This window comes from Siniperca chuatsi, linkage group LG1, assembly GCF_020085105.1.
Source record: "Siniperca chuatsi isolate FFG_IHB_CAS linkage group LG1, ASM2008510v1, whole genome shotgun sequence".
NCBI lineage: Eukaryota > Metazoa > Chordata > Actinopteri > Centrarchiformes > Sinipercidae > Siniperca > Siniperca chuatsi.
In genome coordinates this window covers 27,541,035-27,555,147 of record NC_058042.1, presented here as the reverse complement: position 1 = coordinate 27,555,147, position 14,113 = coordinate 27,541,035, and the positions used below count along the sequence as shown (strand labels likewise).

At 39.3% G+C, this 14,113-nt stretch overlaps 1 protein-coding gene across 2 annotated transcripts in view; it reads right to left on the bottom strand.

Annotated features, from left to right (window-relative positions):
• LOC122864627 (granule associated Rac and RHOG effector protein 1-like) overlaps nt 1-11,612 on the bottom strand; it is a 36,030-nt gene extending 24,418 nt beyond the window's left edge. The window contains exon 1 of one of the 2 annotated variants that reach the window (XM_044172270.1): nt 11,510-11,612. The gene's annotated coding sequence lies outside the window, so the exon portion shown is untranslated. Of the gene's footprint in view, nt 1-8,939; nt 8,964-11,509 lie in introns of those variants that run through there. The other variant, XM_044172179.1, reaches the window with a different exon arrangement.
• Nucleotides 11,613-14,113: the final 2,501 nt, after the last annotated feature.

Below are 14,113 nucleotides of genomic sequence, written 5' to 3'. Positions count from 1 at the left end.
TGCAGCTGCAAAGTTAAAATCCAACTGAAATCTCATTTATCCCTTTTTGTAGTAAAAAATAATGTCTGTTTTTTAAATGTATTGTTAAGGGGGGGGGTTATTAAAAGAAGAAACAAGTCTTTGGGGAAATATCAGAAATGCTCCTTTTCATCTCAGCCAGCTGGAGGGGCGTGTCTGCGTTTGATTGACAGCAGCAGGTAGGCTACACACCAAGAGACAATGTAAACAAACTTGCACTGTAGCCTACATGTCATGGGCAGAAGGCAGCGGGTTGTCTAACCGGACCCAAGTGACATTTGCAGGTTACATGCTGTTTAATGTGCTGTAGCTGAGCAGCTAATTAGCTATTTAGCCTGCAAACCAACGTTAGCAGTGCACTTTTCCCCAGTGAACGTTTGTTTGTTTGGCCGCTCGTTCAACATGCTAAGGTGCAAGACAAGACGTGTGTTCATGTTTGTAAGTAAAGTTAGGCTCAGTGTGACGTCTGCTCTGCCTATGACAGAACACTGACGTTACTACTTTATGTAAGATTTGACTGGCTGTATCGAAATAAAGTCTCCATCTATGTAGACGGATACTAAACAGTATTTCGTCGAATTAATTCAAAACTAGGGGGCGCCATCATGAAACAAAAAATATAAAATTTTAATTTCTCCCTATTAGTTTCAGATTATTTCTCAAAAGGAAAACACAGGACAAGTGATTTACAGAGCAGATACGTATGTAGCAGGGGAAAAAAATGCAAGACAAGATTTCACAATTTTTGTAACAGAGCCTTGACTTCCATGTACATGTAACATGCTGCACCAAGGCCAACCCACTCAGTAACAAACTCAAGCTACTTTTTGTACAGTAATTGTTACATCTACATGGTTTTGAGAAGTCTCAAACATGTCCCCTTCAAATCTACTATTTCGCAGGTGTAGTCTATTTTGTCCTTCTGTTTGTTTTACTTAAAAGCCCTTAAGGATGAAACGGCTCTTAATATTTTATTACAGTGTTCACCACCTCACATTCTGCATTTCACATTTTAAATTCAATTAACAGACAACAACTAGTACTACATGATTTTCTTGGTTCCATTTTCCCTCAGGAATAAAAAGTTGTTCAACAACATTTAAGGTAACATTTGTAAAGTAACTATCTAAAAAAGGAGACAATCTTTAAAGTGACTTATATCTAACAGACTTTATTCCCGTTTTATTCCATATCAAATTATTATACTTGTCACGATCAATGCTGTTTAGCGTTACAACTTGTGCAGTTGAGCACACCAACTTAATGGTTAGAAAGTGCATGCTACACAATAACTTGTTTTAGTTTTGTTCAGTTGTAGATACATCAATAGCGTTAATATCAAACCCCAGCTAAAAATTGTGACGTCCATAATAGTTTGGGATGTATCAACTGTTATAGTGACAAAAACATGTTATTTTCCTGCTCTGATTGGAAGAGATGATATTTAGCCACATTTCTCTCAACTTGGTGGTAATATTATATTACAGTTTGGTAAAGAGCTGTGGATAAAAGTTGTACATTTCTAGACGATTACACCATACCTCACACAGAGCGTCTCTGAAAAGATTCTCTGGCAGTGTCTGGTTTTGCAGAACACAGCTGCAGAGAGAAATTCCTGCAAGAAGCCATTGTTGGAAGACACTGCAGGGTCTGTTTAACTACACATAGTAGGAGTCACAATACTTTCATTCAGTACCAACGCATTATGACTTGCCCTTCTCCCTTTGGCGTTTTCACTTGATTATGAATATAATATTTTACATTGTCAAGATCAAGGGGAATTTGGCCTCAAATCTCTTACTACAAGTAATCTAACTCAAAGACAGCCAAAGGTCAGCTGATGACTGCAAATTTCAGAAAGACACGTTTAAGACTGAAGACAATTAGGGACATTTCTGACAAGGAAAAAAAATGTTACTACTGATCTGCAATCACTAAAATATAAAATGCAAAATGCTACAAAAAAAAAACCTGCCTGTGTCAATAAAGCTGACAGGAACTTCTAAAAAACAACCTTAAATCGTTGTCAGAAAGTGATTTGTTTGTCTTTTTTCCCCATTTCCATCCATCCAAAAGAAACATATATTGGAAAAGGCAAAAAACAGGTCTATAATAACTTTTGTTCATCTGAGGAAAAATAAATAAATTTGGAGGAGAAACTGGATTCAATATTCTGAGTTTGTGTTACACTTTAGGCTAGTCGGTGTAGCTTTCAAAGAAAACAGTCCATCACTAAACCTGTTCCTTTACTATGCAGACCCCTAGTGGCACTGAAGTGGATGCAGACACACTCCTGATGATATTACACTCAACGGGACACCAAACATCAACGTGACAGACTAATCTGTTAGATACGAAGCTCCCACAGCATGGCTATCATTCTGTGGAACATTCAGACTCTGTTATCTTGTAGCACCATGCTGAAAGCTTCTGTGTTTTGGGATGAGTCAGGAAAAGCAACTTGTGGAAAAATTTTACCGTCCCAGACTAGATAACACCACCCAGCCTGCTGTCATTGTACGCTAAGCAGCTGCGTAGTGGCCTTACATGCGTAGCTTCCATTATGCATCCCGCCAACATTCTCCTGACCTTCAAACCTCACTTCCTTTCACAAACAGAGGGGTACGCCCGGCAAAAATCAGCCCACCCTCATCTGTCCCTGGCTGTAAAGTGGAAAGACAGAGCCAAGGGAAACTAGTGACCTCCTCATGAAGGGACAAGAGATGTGCTTCCCATTTTTTAACCGTTACACTACAGGCAAGTTGTTAATATCTAAGTTATTATTTAAAGAAGTTGCACAGAGGGTTATCTACTTACAGACACACGCATGCACACTTACAATAGAGCCAATGGGATTTTATCTGGCTCATGGGCCCTGCAACAACACTTGTTCTGCCAGTGTTACTTGTTTCACATCAGAGGTTGGTTTGCGGCTTACTGTGGTAAACATTTTTTCAAGATTTTTGGGGTCCTTTAGGCATCCAATATGCCACCGATCCGATTCACAACCAATACAGACCTTGTTAAGTGGATTAGCTATCAGCCATGACTTGACAGATCCACATTAAATACAGTTCTTTCTCAAAGTCAATATAAAATTCAGTGTTTCCACTATCAGTTACATTCATCTAGTCACACCAGGCCATACTGATTCATACCTTTGTGTTTTCCTATGTAACCAATTACAAATAATAACTTAATCTGCTATCAAATCTCACTGTTGCTGTACTGTAAATTCCTCAGTGGAATATCACACCACAGACCTGCCATTTGGCCAGTTTTCCACCATCACTTCTCAGCCTTTTAGCTACACTCAAGAGTATTAAAAGAAACACAAAAAAAGGTTTTCAGCACTGTGCACAAAAATACACCATCAACCAACAAACTGGGCAGATAAATTCAAGGTACAGTACATTGTCAGCTCTTTCAGGGTGGAGGTTTCCTTTAAGAAGCACTTGCCGGGTGCAAACTGTTTACTTGTTACTCAGTGGCAGTTTGAGAGCAGCTAACTAGTGCAACAGTGCAGACTGCAGCAGACCTCTAAATCCCAGGGATTACAGCCACAGTGAGAACCTGCCAGGTGCCTCACAATGCTGCTAGCTGACACAGTTAAAAGGATAATAGCTTCTGCGAGGTAAACAGGAAACCTGAGCTTAGCTAGCCTGGGGCTAACCACCCTAGTTCTCACACTTTCATACTGTTGGGCTAAATAACAGGGAAGAGTACAGAAATACAGTATGTGCATCAAGTTGTTTGGAAGAAGATTAAAACAGGTCAGCGAGGCCACCATAGGTAACAAAACTTTCATTGAATTTGTATATTTCATTTAATAATAATTTTGTTTGTCCTGGTGGCCCTGCAAATCAACTTGGGATGTCACATTTTTATTTCATACCTGTACATTGTCAAATGCAACGCAGAATGACACGGAGAACCTGCTCACAGCTGGAGACAGCTTTAGGAAGATGGTTTGGAAGACCAAAAGTTAAATATTTCATCTTTGAGAAAACATTTAGCTTTTTTGTTAGGTTTAATTAGCAGTGGTAATCCACAGTCACAGTTTGACATATGGTCATGTCTTTTCTCATTCCCTGACGGTAAAATGCTAAATCACACAGATTTTTTGTGTATTAAATATAAAAACTGTACTATACTATGTAGATTTGCATATAATATATACTGTATGATATTAGCACATTGTATTGTATTAAGTCATGGCATGTGGCTTCAACTAGTTCTGTGGCTTATGACTTTCCTGAGAGTGAAAACCTCATCTTGGTTTGATGTAGTTTATGACTCCACGCTCCTCAGAGTGAATAACAAAAGTAGGAACTGATTAAGTGCAGTGAGTCACAGTCCATTCAGCCTGAACAACAAACCCCAAATTGTTTAGGAAGAAAATTGTGGGCTACTTGCTTTGTTACATGGTTGTTCCAGGCAGATATAAATTACCTATGTAATGTTATTAGAGAGTGTTAGTGGTCTACATTTCCTTCCTGGCTACAAAACTCAGTAAGCAGAGGTTATCCCAAGAGAGGCAGACATGGCATCAATATTAATGAGGCCTGCTGGCTTCTCAGGTAACTCCATTGGCTGCCAGCCTCTTGTTGCAGGGCACACTGTATTAGAGATTGCACCCAAACAAACACATGTGATAGGAGAGTCCCTCCGGATGCACTGGAGTTGTGCCAGCCCACTTTATTGTCCTTCCTCCAGCAGGGGCTGCTTCGGGCTAATGTTAGCGCTACTTCTCCACTCACCGTGCATGTCAGCTGCTCTGCTTCCATAGGAAGGGGGTTAAGGTTTCCTGGAGTAAGCTGCCTGTCGCCAGTAACAAAAACATCAAATCAAGTATGCCATTGGGTAGGGGTATGTAGTAAATCATAGGACCACGTATGATTTACCGGTCTGTGCAAACCTCATGGGGGCATTTGGGGGCAAGTGGTAGCATTCTAGCAACAAGAAGCTTTTTGTTGTTTTCACTTAAGTAAATCAGTAAATAACCCCCCAAAAATCGACTCTGAATGTTGTTGTTATTTTTCAGAGAAACCACACGAAGTGTGCATACAACTTCACCACAACAACCTACTTTGCTGTCATTACGGGAAACATATTTACACCTGGGATGGTGCCCGTACATCTGCATTCTTCTACCAGTGGCCACTGAGCAGCTCCACTCGAGCATATTAAGTCCCATTGCTCAAAGGCACCTTCACACCAGCTGTTGAGAAGCATTTGCCTTTTATTTTATTCACTTTCCCCCCACACACACACACACACACATTTCCCAGCAGATTTGACAAAATAAACCAGTCAACCCGATGGTCACAATCCCACCCATTATACCAATGGCAGTTACTTTTGGATCTCTAGCCATATTTGTGCGACGGTCACATCACAGCTAGGTAGCTTAATAGCGGTGGATGGGGCAGCTGTTACCCATGCTGACAGCTCCTTATCCATCTGCCACTGTGAAGCAAACACAGGCCCTTTGACACTGCAGCCACAGGCCCGATATTAGCTCTCTCATGAAGTCTATTTCAGCCTCCATGGGCAAAACAGCTGCCCTACCGTCCACACCGCACTGTTTTTAGACACTCCAAAAGGTTCAGCTCAAAGAAGAAAAAAAAAAAAGTTCTCCCCTACATCTGTTGCCAATGAAGCAAAGGAATGCATTTCCCCAGAACCCTCTTAATGTGGGTTCAAACGAGCACAAAAAAAGCAGGTCAGGAAAACCAACACCATACACTGAAAACATCTCAAAATATCATGGTATTGTGTAAAATATACATACATACACATATACATACATGCATGCATACAAGAAAGAACTCATTGAGTTTTGGATAGCAAGATTCAGACTGTGTATTTGGTAGGAGAAGCTTCACTGAAGACATTCCACAGAGCAGATAAGCTACAGGAAAGTCTGAGAATCAGCAGACAGGTCGAGGAAGTCAGTCCAAATGACAGGACAAGTGCCGTGAGCAACTGTGTGACAGGAGCTAAGCCAGGCTCCTCTTGCCTACAGAACACAAGGAGAGTATTGTGGCAGGCCCTGGTCTCTTCATACCAGCACATAGAAAAAAAAAAAACACACTCTCGCACATGCAGCTGCATGACTTTGTGAGAGGACGAGAAAAATAAAGGCCTTGGCTACGATTTCATATTAACTGCAAGAATAGATTTTCTGCCATCAATATAGTGTTTCTCCTGGAATTATTTTGTAGGCAGCTGCAGGTCTTGGTGGTTTGAGGGTAATGTGGTTTTGTTCCCACAACTAATCCTGTTTTGGTCCCATTTTTGTTATGAGGGCTTGGAACTAAAAATACATTTACTTTGATACTAAGTTATCATAAAAAGCTTTGTATATATACTTTGCTGTGAAATCGTAGCCAATTCTGCTAGATTGTATTTTTTGGCAGATTCTATACTTTCTAAAGCAGTAGTGAAACTTTTCCTGCTGCTGTAAGTAAATTTGGACAAAAACTAATACTCATATCAGTCAAGAGGCTGATACAGTTGGTCAACAGGCTGGATAATATCAGGCTAACCTGTACTGTCATAACAGACATTGTAAGTAGCTTATGGCTCCAATAAAAATAGAAGACGCGCCACTCAACACTGGACATACTTGAGGGCCCGACAGGTCTGTGTTGCATATTCAAACACACAGTTCAACACGTGGCTTTGACTTAATCAAGTAATATGTTCCAACACAAACACTAAGAAAGAAAAAAATGATTTACTAATTAATTTAAGCCTCACCAGGGGAATCAAGATGATAATGGACTTCTAATTGGACACATGAACGCCAATAAATAAGGAGTACCATCTGATTTGATCAGAGCCTTTGCACAAAGCATACATGCCTTTCAGTATTCGACTGTAAGCAAACAGAATTAGCTCAGATATCCTGTCCAGAATAGCAGTGTACAATAGAGTGTGTTCAGTGTGCCCAACATGGGGTTTCAACAAGTGAGAGCTGTGATGAAAGGCTCTGACGTCAGTTCCATTCATGAAAGGCTGGTGGCAACCTGTGGGGATGAAAATGCTTCCCTCAGCCTATATTGAGCAGGCTATATACTGAGGTTGCAGGTTGTGCTGCATGTCAGCCACCAGGGAGCTATATTTTTAGCCAGGACAAGAGTAAGAATTTATTCTTCCACTTTTGGCATAATGAGACAGGATATGGAGGTGCCATAGAAGTCATAAATTCAGGCTTGGTCACACAAACAGCAAAACTGTTTCTGTATATTGTAACACCAGAAAATCAAGGCAAATACACCAGAAAGTGCAATAACCAAGTACTTATAAGTCACAGAAACCAAACTTCTGCACAGAAACGAAAGAAAGGTCTCCTTTACTACTGTTGACTTGAAGAGGGTATGTGTAGAATACATTGACAGGTATGATAACAACAGGATATAGTTGGGTGGTGGAATAAGGAACCCTACTTTTAAACGAGGAGCCTGGTTCAAGCTACTGCTGAAGTGCCCTTGAACAACATATCCAAGCTCTGTCAGCTTCACTATTCACTGTTTGGTAGCTGACCCTGACTTCCGAACTACTCGTGGAAAAGCACAAGCAAAATATTTCCTGCAGGGATTAAGAAAGATAAGTATCACATTACATTAGAGTTTTGTGGTAGCCTTGATTCTTGTTTTATTTGATCATCTGTAGCGCACGAGCATTCATGCATCTCACTAGGGAACATTTGACGGAGGGGCAAATAGCTGACCACAAACTAAGGCTAAACTGGTTTCCCAGGAGACAAGGGTGAGATTTCCCATGCTACAAGCCCTGTCCCCCTTATCTGTAAATCCGCTAGCTGCTTGCTCTGGATGACGACTGGCATTTTATTCAGTTCTGCTTTTAAAATGGCCTATTTGGTTTAAGTGTACAAAATAAGCTGCGCTAACCAAGAAGTAGATGAAACAGTAGTGGACTAGATGTAGAGCTGAAACATCCCCTGTTACAGAAGAAGCAGACCCCTGCCCCTGCAACACACCAGTGCAAATAGTGTTGTTAGTTTTGTGCATCCAAATGAAAATCCTGTCACACAATACAAACTCAAACAAGCCTGCATCTCTCTGATGCATGGGCCAGCAAAACATGTAGGTGGATATTATCTAACACAATGAGGGAACTGCTTCCAAACAACCCTTTGCTTCTAACTCTTAGGCCAGAGGTGGACAACATGGCATTCGTTTTCACAGAACAATATTATTCTTATTTTTAAAAGGACAATATCTGGATTTTCCTATAAATATTACCACAGTCGTGATGTCTAATTTGATGTCCATTTTGTACAAGAAAAACTATACTCCCACAGTGTTGCTTTTCGTCATCCAATCACTTTTTTTTTTTACATTTACTTTTTTCTGGATTGCAATAGAATATAATAATATACACCTTGACTTGTTTTTCATGCCAATGAGAAACATTTGTTTACAATTAACAAACCACTTGCTTGAACTGACTTGATTCTACCTAGTTACTACCAAGCATTATGATTGAGCCCTGCCATGGAAGTTTGTGTGTCATGAAAGTGTACCAAAGTATGAAAATGTTGAGATATCCCAGACATAACCAAATGTAAGTATCACCAAGCCATAAATAACTAAGAATATTTCTATAAAAAGGTGGTGGCCAAGTGGAAGCTACAAACCGAAGGTAACACTTAGCTTCCTTCTTGTAACACCTGTTGTTCCTTAGATATCATCTTGGGGAAGTTAGCTTTGTATAAATCTCAAACTTCAGGGATAAAATAGCTAGTGGCCACAGACACACACTTTAAAAAAGAATAAAATGCAAAAACCCAATTAATCTGTCGAATCTCAGAGAAGAAAGTAAAAAAATCAATACACAAAATGTTAGAATTCCCAAGTTCTAATAATACCTGATGGCCTGGGTTAACTCACCCCGTCCCCGGGCAGAGACTCCTCATCTTGCTCATCTGTATAATCTAAAACTGTGCAGCAAGAGAAACATTAGAAAGCTCCTTTGTTGAAAGAAATATTCAGGTCTGTGGAGACAGCGCCAGTAAAGCACAGGCCAGGCCTGTACTCCACCCGAGGCAAACGCAAACAGTAATCTTGTGACTGTATGTTGACTTCCTCACACATGCATCCGGATTCAATGTTAGACTAAGGTAAAGTGTCACTCCTGGTCATGTTGGTCACATGCTGACAAATACTGACAACAACAAAAAGAGACAGAAAATCAACTGGAGCCTTAGTACCACTCCACTAACTGTGATGACACACAGTTAAATAAGCTGTTGCCAAGAATGAGTTTAAACATAGACAGGAATTTTGCAGAGCAAAGCACGTATTTCCATAGTGATACAGCTGTGGCACATGTCAACATGTACATTCAGGATTGTTTCAATGAAAGCTGTATGAACCTGCAAAACTCAACAAAAGGAAGGCAATGACCTTAACATGAATGCCTCCTAAGTCTGAAATTACACTTTATTAAGATTTTAATGTCAGTCAAAACTATACTGGCCCCGCACTCAACATCATCAACATTCATATGATCCTATAAACACCATTTTGCTTTAAAAGGCAGCAAAAACAAATCCATCTCTTCCACCATATTAGAATAAAACTAAGTATTAAGGTCAACAAGGCTACTACCAAAATTAGATTTCCCAATTCTGTTTCAATCAGGCATTTTCCCTAGTCAAATAGGAACGATACAATGACAACGGAAGCTGATTTTCGGGTTCCACCAGCGAGCAGATTGGCTGCTTATGACAAACCTTGCAGCCCTGGATAATTTTTCCTTCAGACTTCCAATGCACAAACACCCTCAATCAGTGAATGTGATCATGAGCAATCGCCTTGTTCTATATGATCAAATCCTATGTGCATCTCAATTGTCCCTTCTTCTTTAATGTCTACACTCCAACGACCAAAACAGGGATCCCTGGCCAGACTGTAGATGCCTACACCCCTGTTGAGAAGTGGGGCAACGTTATTGATTAATGCAATTCCACAGATCTCCTCTGTACTGTAGAGAGTATATAAATCCATGTATTTAAAGTCACTGTGGTTGTGCAAGTTACTACTCTTGTGTTCGCAGAGTAGATTCTTTACAATCCGTCTACAGAAACGGATGAAAGAAATAGTTTGTAGATACTCTGGTGCATGATCCAAGTATTCAATCACCATTTCTGCACAATTTTTATGCGAAATGCATCGGAGGATGATAACATTACAACACTTCTGTAGTACTGCTGCTCTATATACGTTGTCAAACACAGCACGAGTAAGTTACACTCGGGCGATTGGATATTAAAGCAACAGCGAAACACTGTTTGTTACTTGATGTTGCAACTTCAATGAGGCAGAAAAATAACTAGTTGGTTAGTTTTGTACTTGCTAAGGGATTATTTAAAACACCGATCACTATTTAGCAGGAAGGTGTAACAGAATCGCCGCAAGCGCAGTTAGCCGGTTTCATCGAAACTGTCTGGGGTAACATGGCCCAAGTCATGGGAACACTATGTCGCAGCTATTAATACGGCCTTTTAACGCCCTAAATGCAGAGACGCCGGAAAGGCTTCCGCGGCATCAGTGCATCAACACACCAAACATTAGAAAAGCGAGTGACAAGAAAACGCCACCGCGTACACGGACGGTAGATACCCGGTACCGCTGCATTCCTGACTTTGACAGTCGCTTGTTAGCTAGCAAGCTAGTGCACATTCCCTGAAGCCTATCAATATTGTCAGTCTAACGTCAGACACAAGTTACATTGCCACGCGAGCTGTAAATCACGCCTTTGCCGCCCGTTTGTCTAACGTTAACCTACATTCCATTTTAGTGCGGTGGGCGATTACCGACTGCAGCGTATAGCGGACAACCAAGACCGCCCAGTTATCGGACATGCAGCCAAACCTGGTTGCTGCTAACGCTGAAGCTCATTAACTCACTCGCCTGCCTTACCTGCATTGCCACGGCAATTAGTAGCCAAGACGTGGATCAAATCTGAAGCATCGCCCACAGATAAAGCAAGGGCAATGAAAACAGAAATAACCGCTACCGCCAATCGCTCCTCCTTCGCTAGCCTAGGCGGGTGCGCTTCATCATCACATCAAATTGTGTTTGTACACCAAAATATGAGTTTGTAGTTGCACCATGTCTGAAAACATTTGTCCGACTGTTTACGGGTGTCTAAGAATTCAATTATGAAGGGGGAAATTAAATAATCACGTCAGAGTAGGGTAAGTCCGATAATGGACGCATCGGTTCTAAGCAGGCTAGCTACATAGCTAAGCGAGCTAACGTTAGCTACCCAGCTAGCTCTCTGCGACACGATTGTAAGCGCTGGTGGAAAGCACAAGCAAATGTGAGCGGCCCAGTGGTACTCCAATACGGGCCAACAGCAGTCAGTGCCACCGTAACCCAGAGGAAACCAAACAGCGTCAGTAAAACACAAGAAATATGTTAGTACACGTTAAGTTAATCACCACATCGCTCACCAGCTCTAGGCATCCACCCTCTTGACAGCGAATCCCCTGTCTGTGTGACCACTGTTAAGCCCACATCATTAAAAACAAACACTTCCGGTAAAACCTTCGCAATAAAACCGTTACAGAGAAATGTGTCTTTAAACCAATAAACAACGTTTTTGAGTAAAACCACAAGGCCAAATTTGATGTACCAGCTGGTATTTTAAACTTGTTTTTAAATAACATATGTTTGCATTTGCTTTTTCTTTTTCTTTTATTCAATTTCCAAATATTGTCAATTTTGTTTCATACCATTACCAATTTAATCGGCCTACATGCAATAAAAGACTATCAGTGGCATAAAGGAATTTTCAATTAGTTTCACTAGGAATGGAGTTAAACATCATGAAATAACTGCATTAGGATTCAAATAATAGGACAGCATGCTTATTCAAGTGGAAGTGGAACCATAAGTATCAAAAATTATTTTTATTGTGAAGCAGTTTGTAACCACATGAAATAAGGATGCTAAAACAAAACTATTATAGCACATAGGTGAAATTATTTTTCTGTGCATCTTTTAGTCCTCATCGAGAATATTGATTTTCTCATCTGAGCCATTTACTCGGTGATTAACATAACACCAAAATAAAAGAAAAACAACAGTGCATCAAACTGAGTGTTTAATGTCATAAAGACACATTGGGGTATTTAGTCATAATGTTCACACTAACCAACTAATCCTTATGATTTATTTATATTTCATTTGTTGTGTGTATGTATCCCACTCCACCTTTATATTAAAATTCCATTACCGAAATTAAAATGGTTTTACCCACCGCACCATATATATATATATATATATATATATATATATATATATATATATATATATATATATATATATATATATATATATATATAATCCATTCAGATAATGCCTTTGTAATATCCATCTTTGGTCAAATCACTTAAACCACTTGCTGTTGTTCTTGTTGTTTAGATTCACCACTCTGACTATGCCTAAAGAAAGAATAATTTGTTCAAGCTACAGACTAAGCTTTTCTCGCCCTCTAACGTTTGATAAAGAATATTACAATCTGTACTCCATACTTTTTAAAACGGTCACTTGGGGGCGTTGAGGTCCACAAATTGCTGTTGGACACAGCAGTTAGTGGCTGTGAACAGAACCATATTTGTCCTTTATTCTTTAAAAGTTTGCTAATTCCAGTCTACAGAGACCAGAACACTTTTAAAAGCAACAACTTTTAGTGATAGCAATGGTACAATGATACGGATCTGCAATGCTTTTGAAAAGGGTTTCAACTTTTGTGTTCAGATAATGACAGATAACCTGAGAAATCCATAATTTGCAATGGATATTAGGTAACCTGACTATCAATATGTACCTTTACATAAAATATACTGTACATAAATAAAATACAAAATATACAGCATGCATCACTGTACAGATTTTTGTCTGGAGTTCATTGGTACGGTATAAAAGTATGTATGACGTTGATGTCTAATGCATATTGTTCTTCTTCCCTGTTATGTGTATGACCAGATCATTGGGGAGAAAAAGGTCAATATATAAATATGCTGATACATTTTTTATAGGATAGGAAGACACTTAAACCCAAATTACAAAATGCCATATTTTCTGACCCAAAGACAGCAGGTTAATGGCTCAGACTATTTAGGTAAATGAGAGAAATAAAAACTAATAAAAGTTTTGAATGACATTTTTGTTAAGCCAGAACTAAACACCAGAGTGAGGATTTAATGTTACTGTCGTCTGTGCTTTGCTAAAAATGTTGTCTGGTAAAAGCACAACAGTATAAAACTGTTTTTATTGTGTTTTTAACAAGTAAAAACACAGAAAACACAGCTCTGTGGTGATACAACACAAAATACAAAATCATAACACACACTACATAGTGCAGTACAATTATATACAACATACGCACTGGTCCATACAAACACATTAAAAAAGATCACAGGAATATTGAAATAAATGAGTAAGTAACTTCAATTTGAAGCTAGAAAAGGAGAGAGGAAATGTGGATGTCAATCTTCTGTTCCTTAAATTATAAATAGGTAACTAACTAAATTAATAAATAACTTTAAATGTATGTAATAACTGACCTGTCAAACAGTGTATTAATACAAGGATGTAATTTTTTTTTAAAACATTACAGGCCAAGAAAAATCTAGTCTCTAGCTTGCACAATTTTCAGTAATTTGACCAAGAAAATTATTATTACAAAGAGATGATTTGAATTGAATCATAAATCAGAAACACTCCTTTTTGAAAAGCTTATATGTATTCAATAAGTAATCATTTGTTACTTACTGTCAACTATTGTACCTTGTTAATTCTGATGGATGTGACTTTTATGTATGTTAATGTATCATTATCATTATTGTTGTCTGTGATACAAGTGATAATGTTTTGTGCAATTTCTAATGTAGACAGCTAATATGTGTATTTCAGAAGGATTTGCAATGAGTGCAACAGTAGAATGAACTGCAATACTGTGCTGTCTGATGTTTTGAGCAGCACATTGTACTACACGCCACTGTGCTGTGCTGCTGACGCTCCCCTGCCAACATGCTCTGTAACCCTGCAGG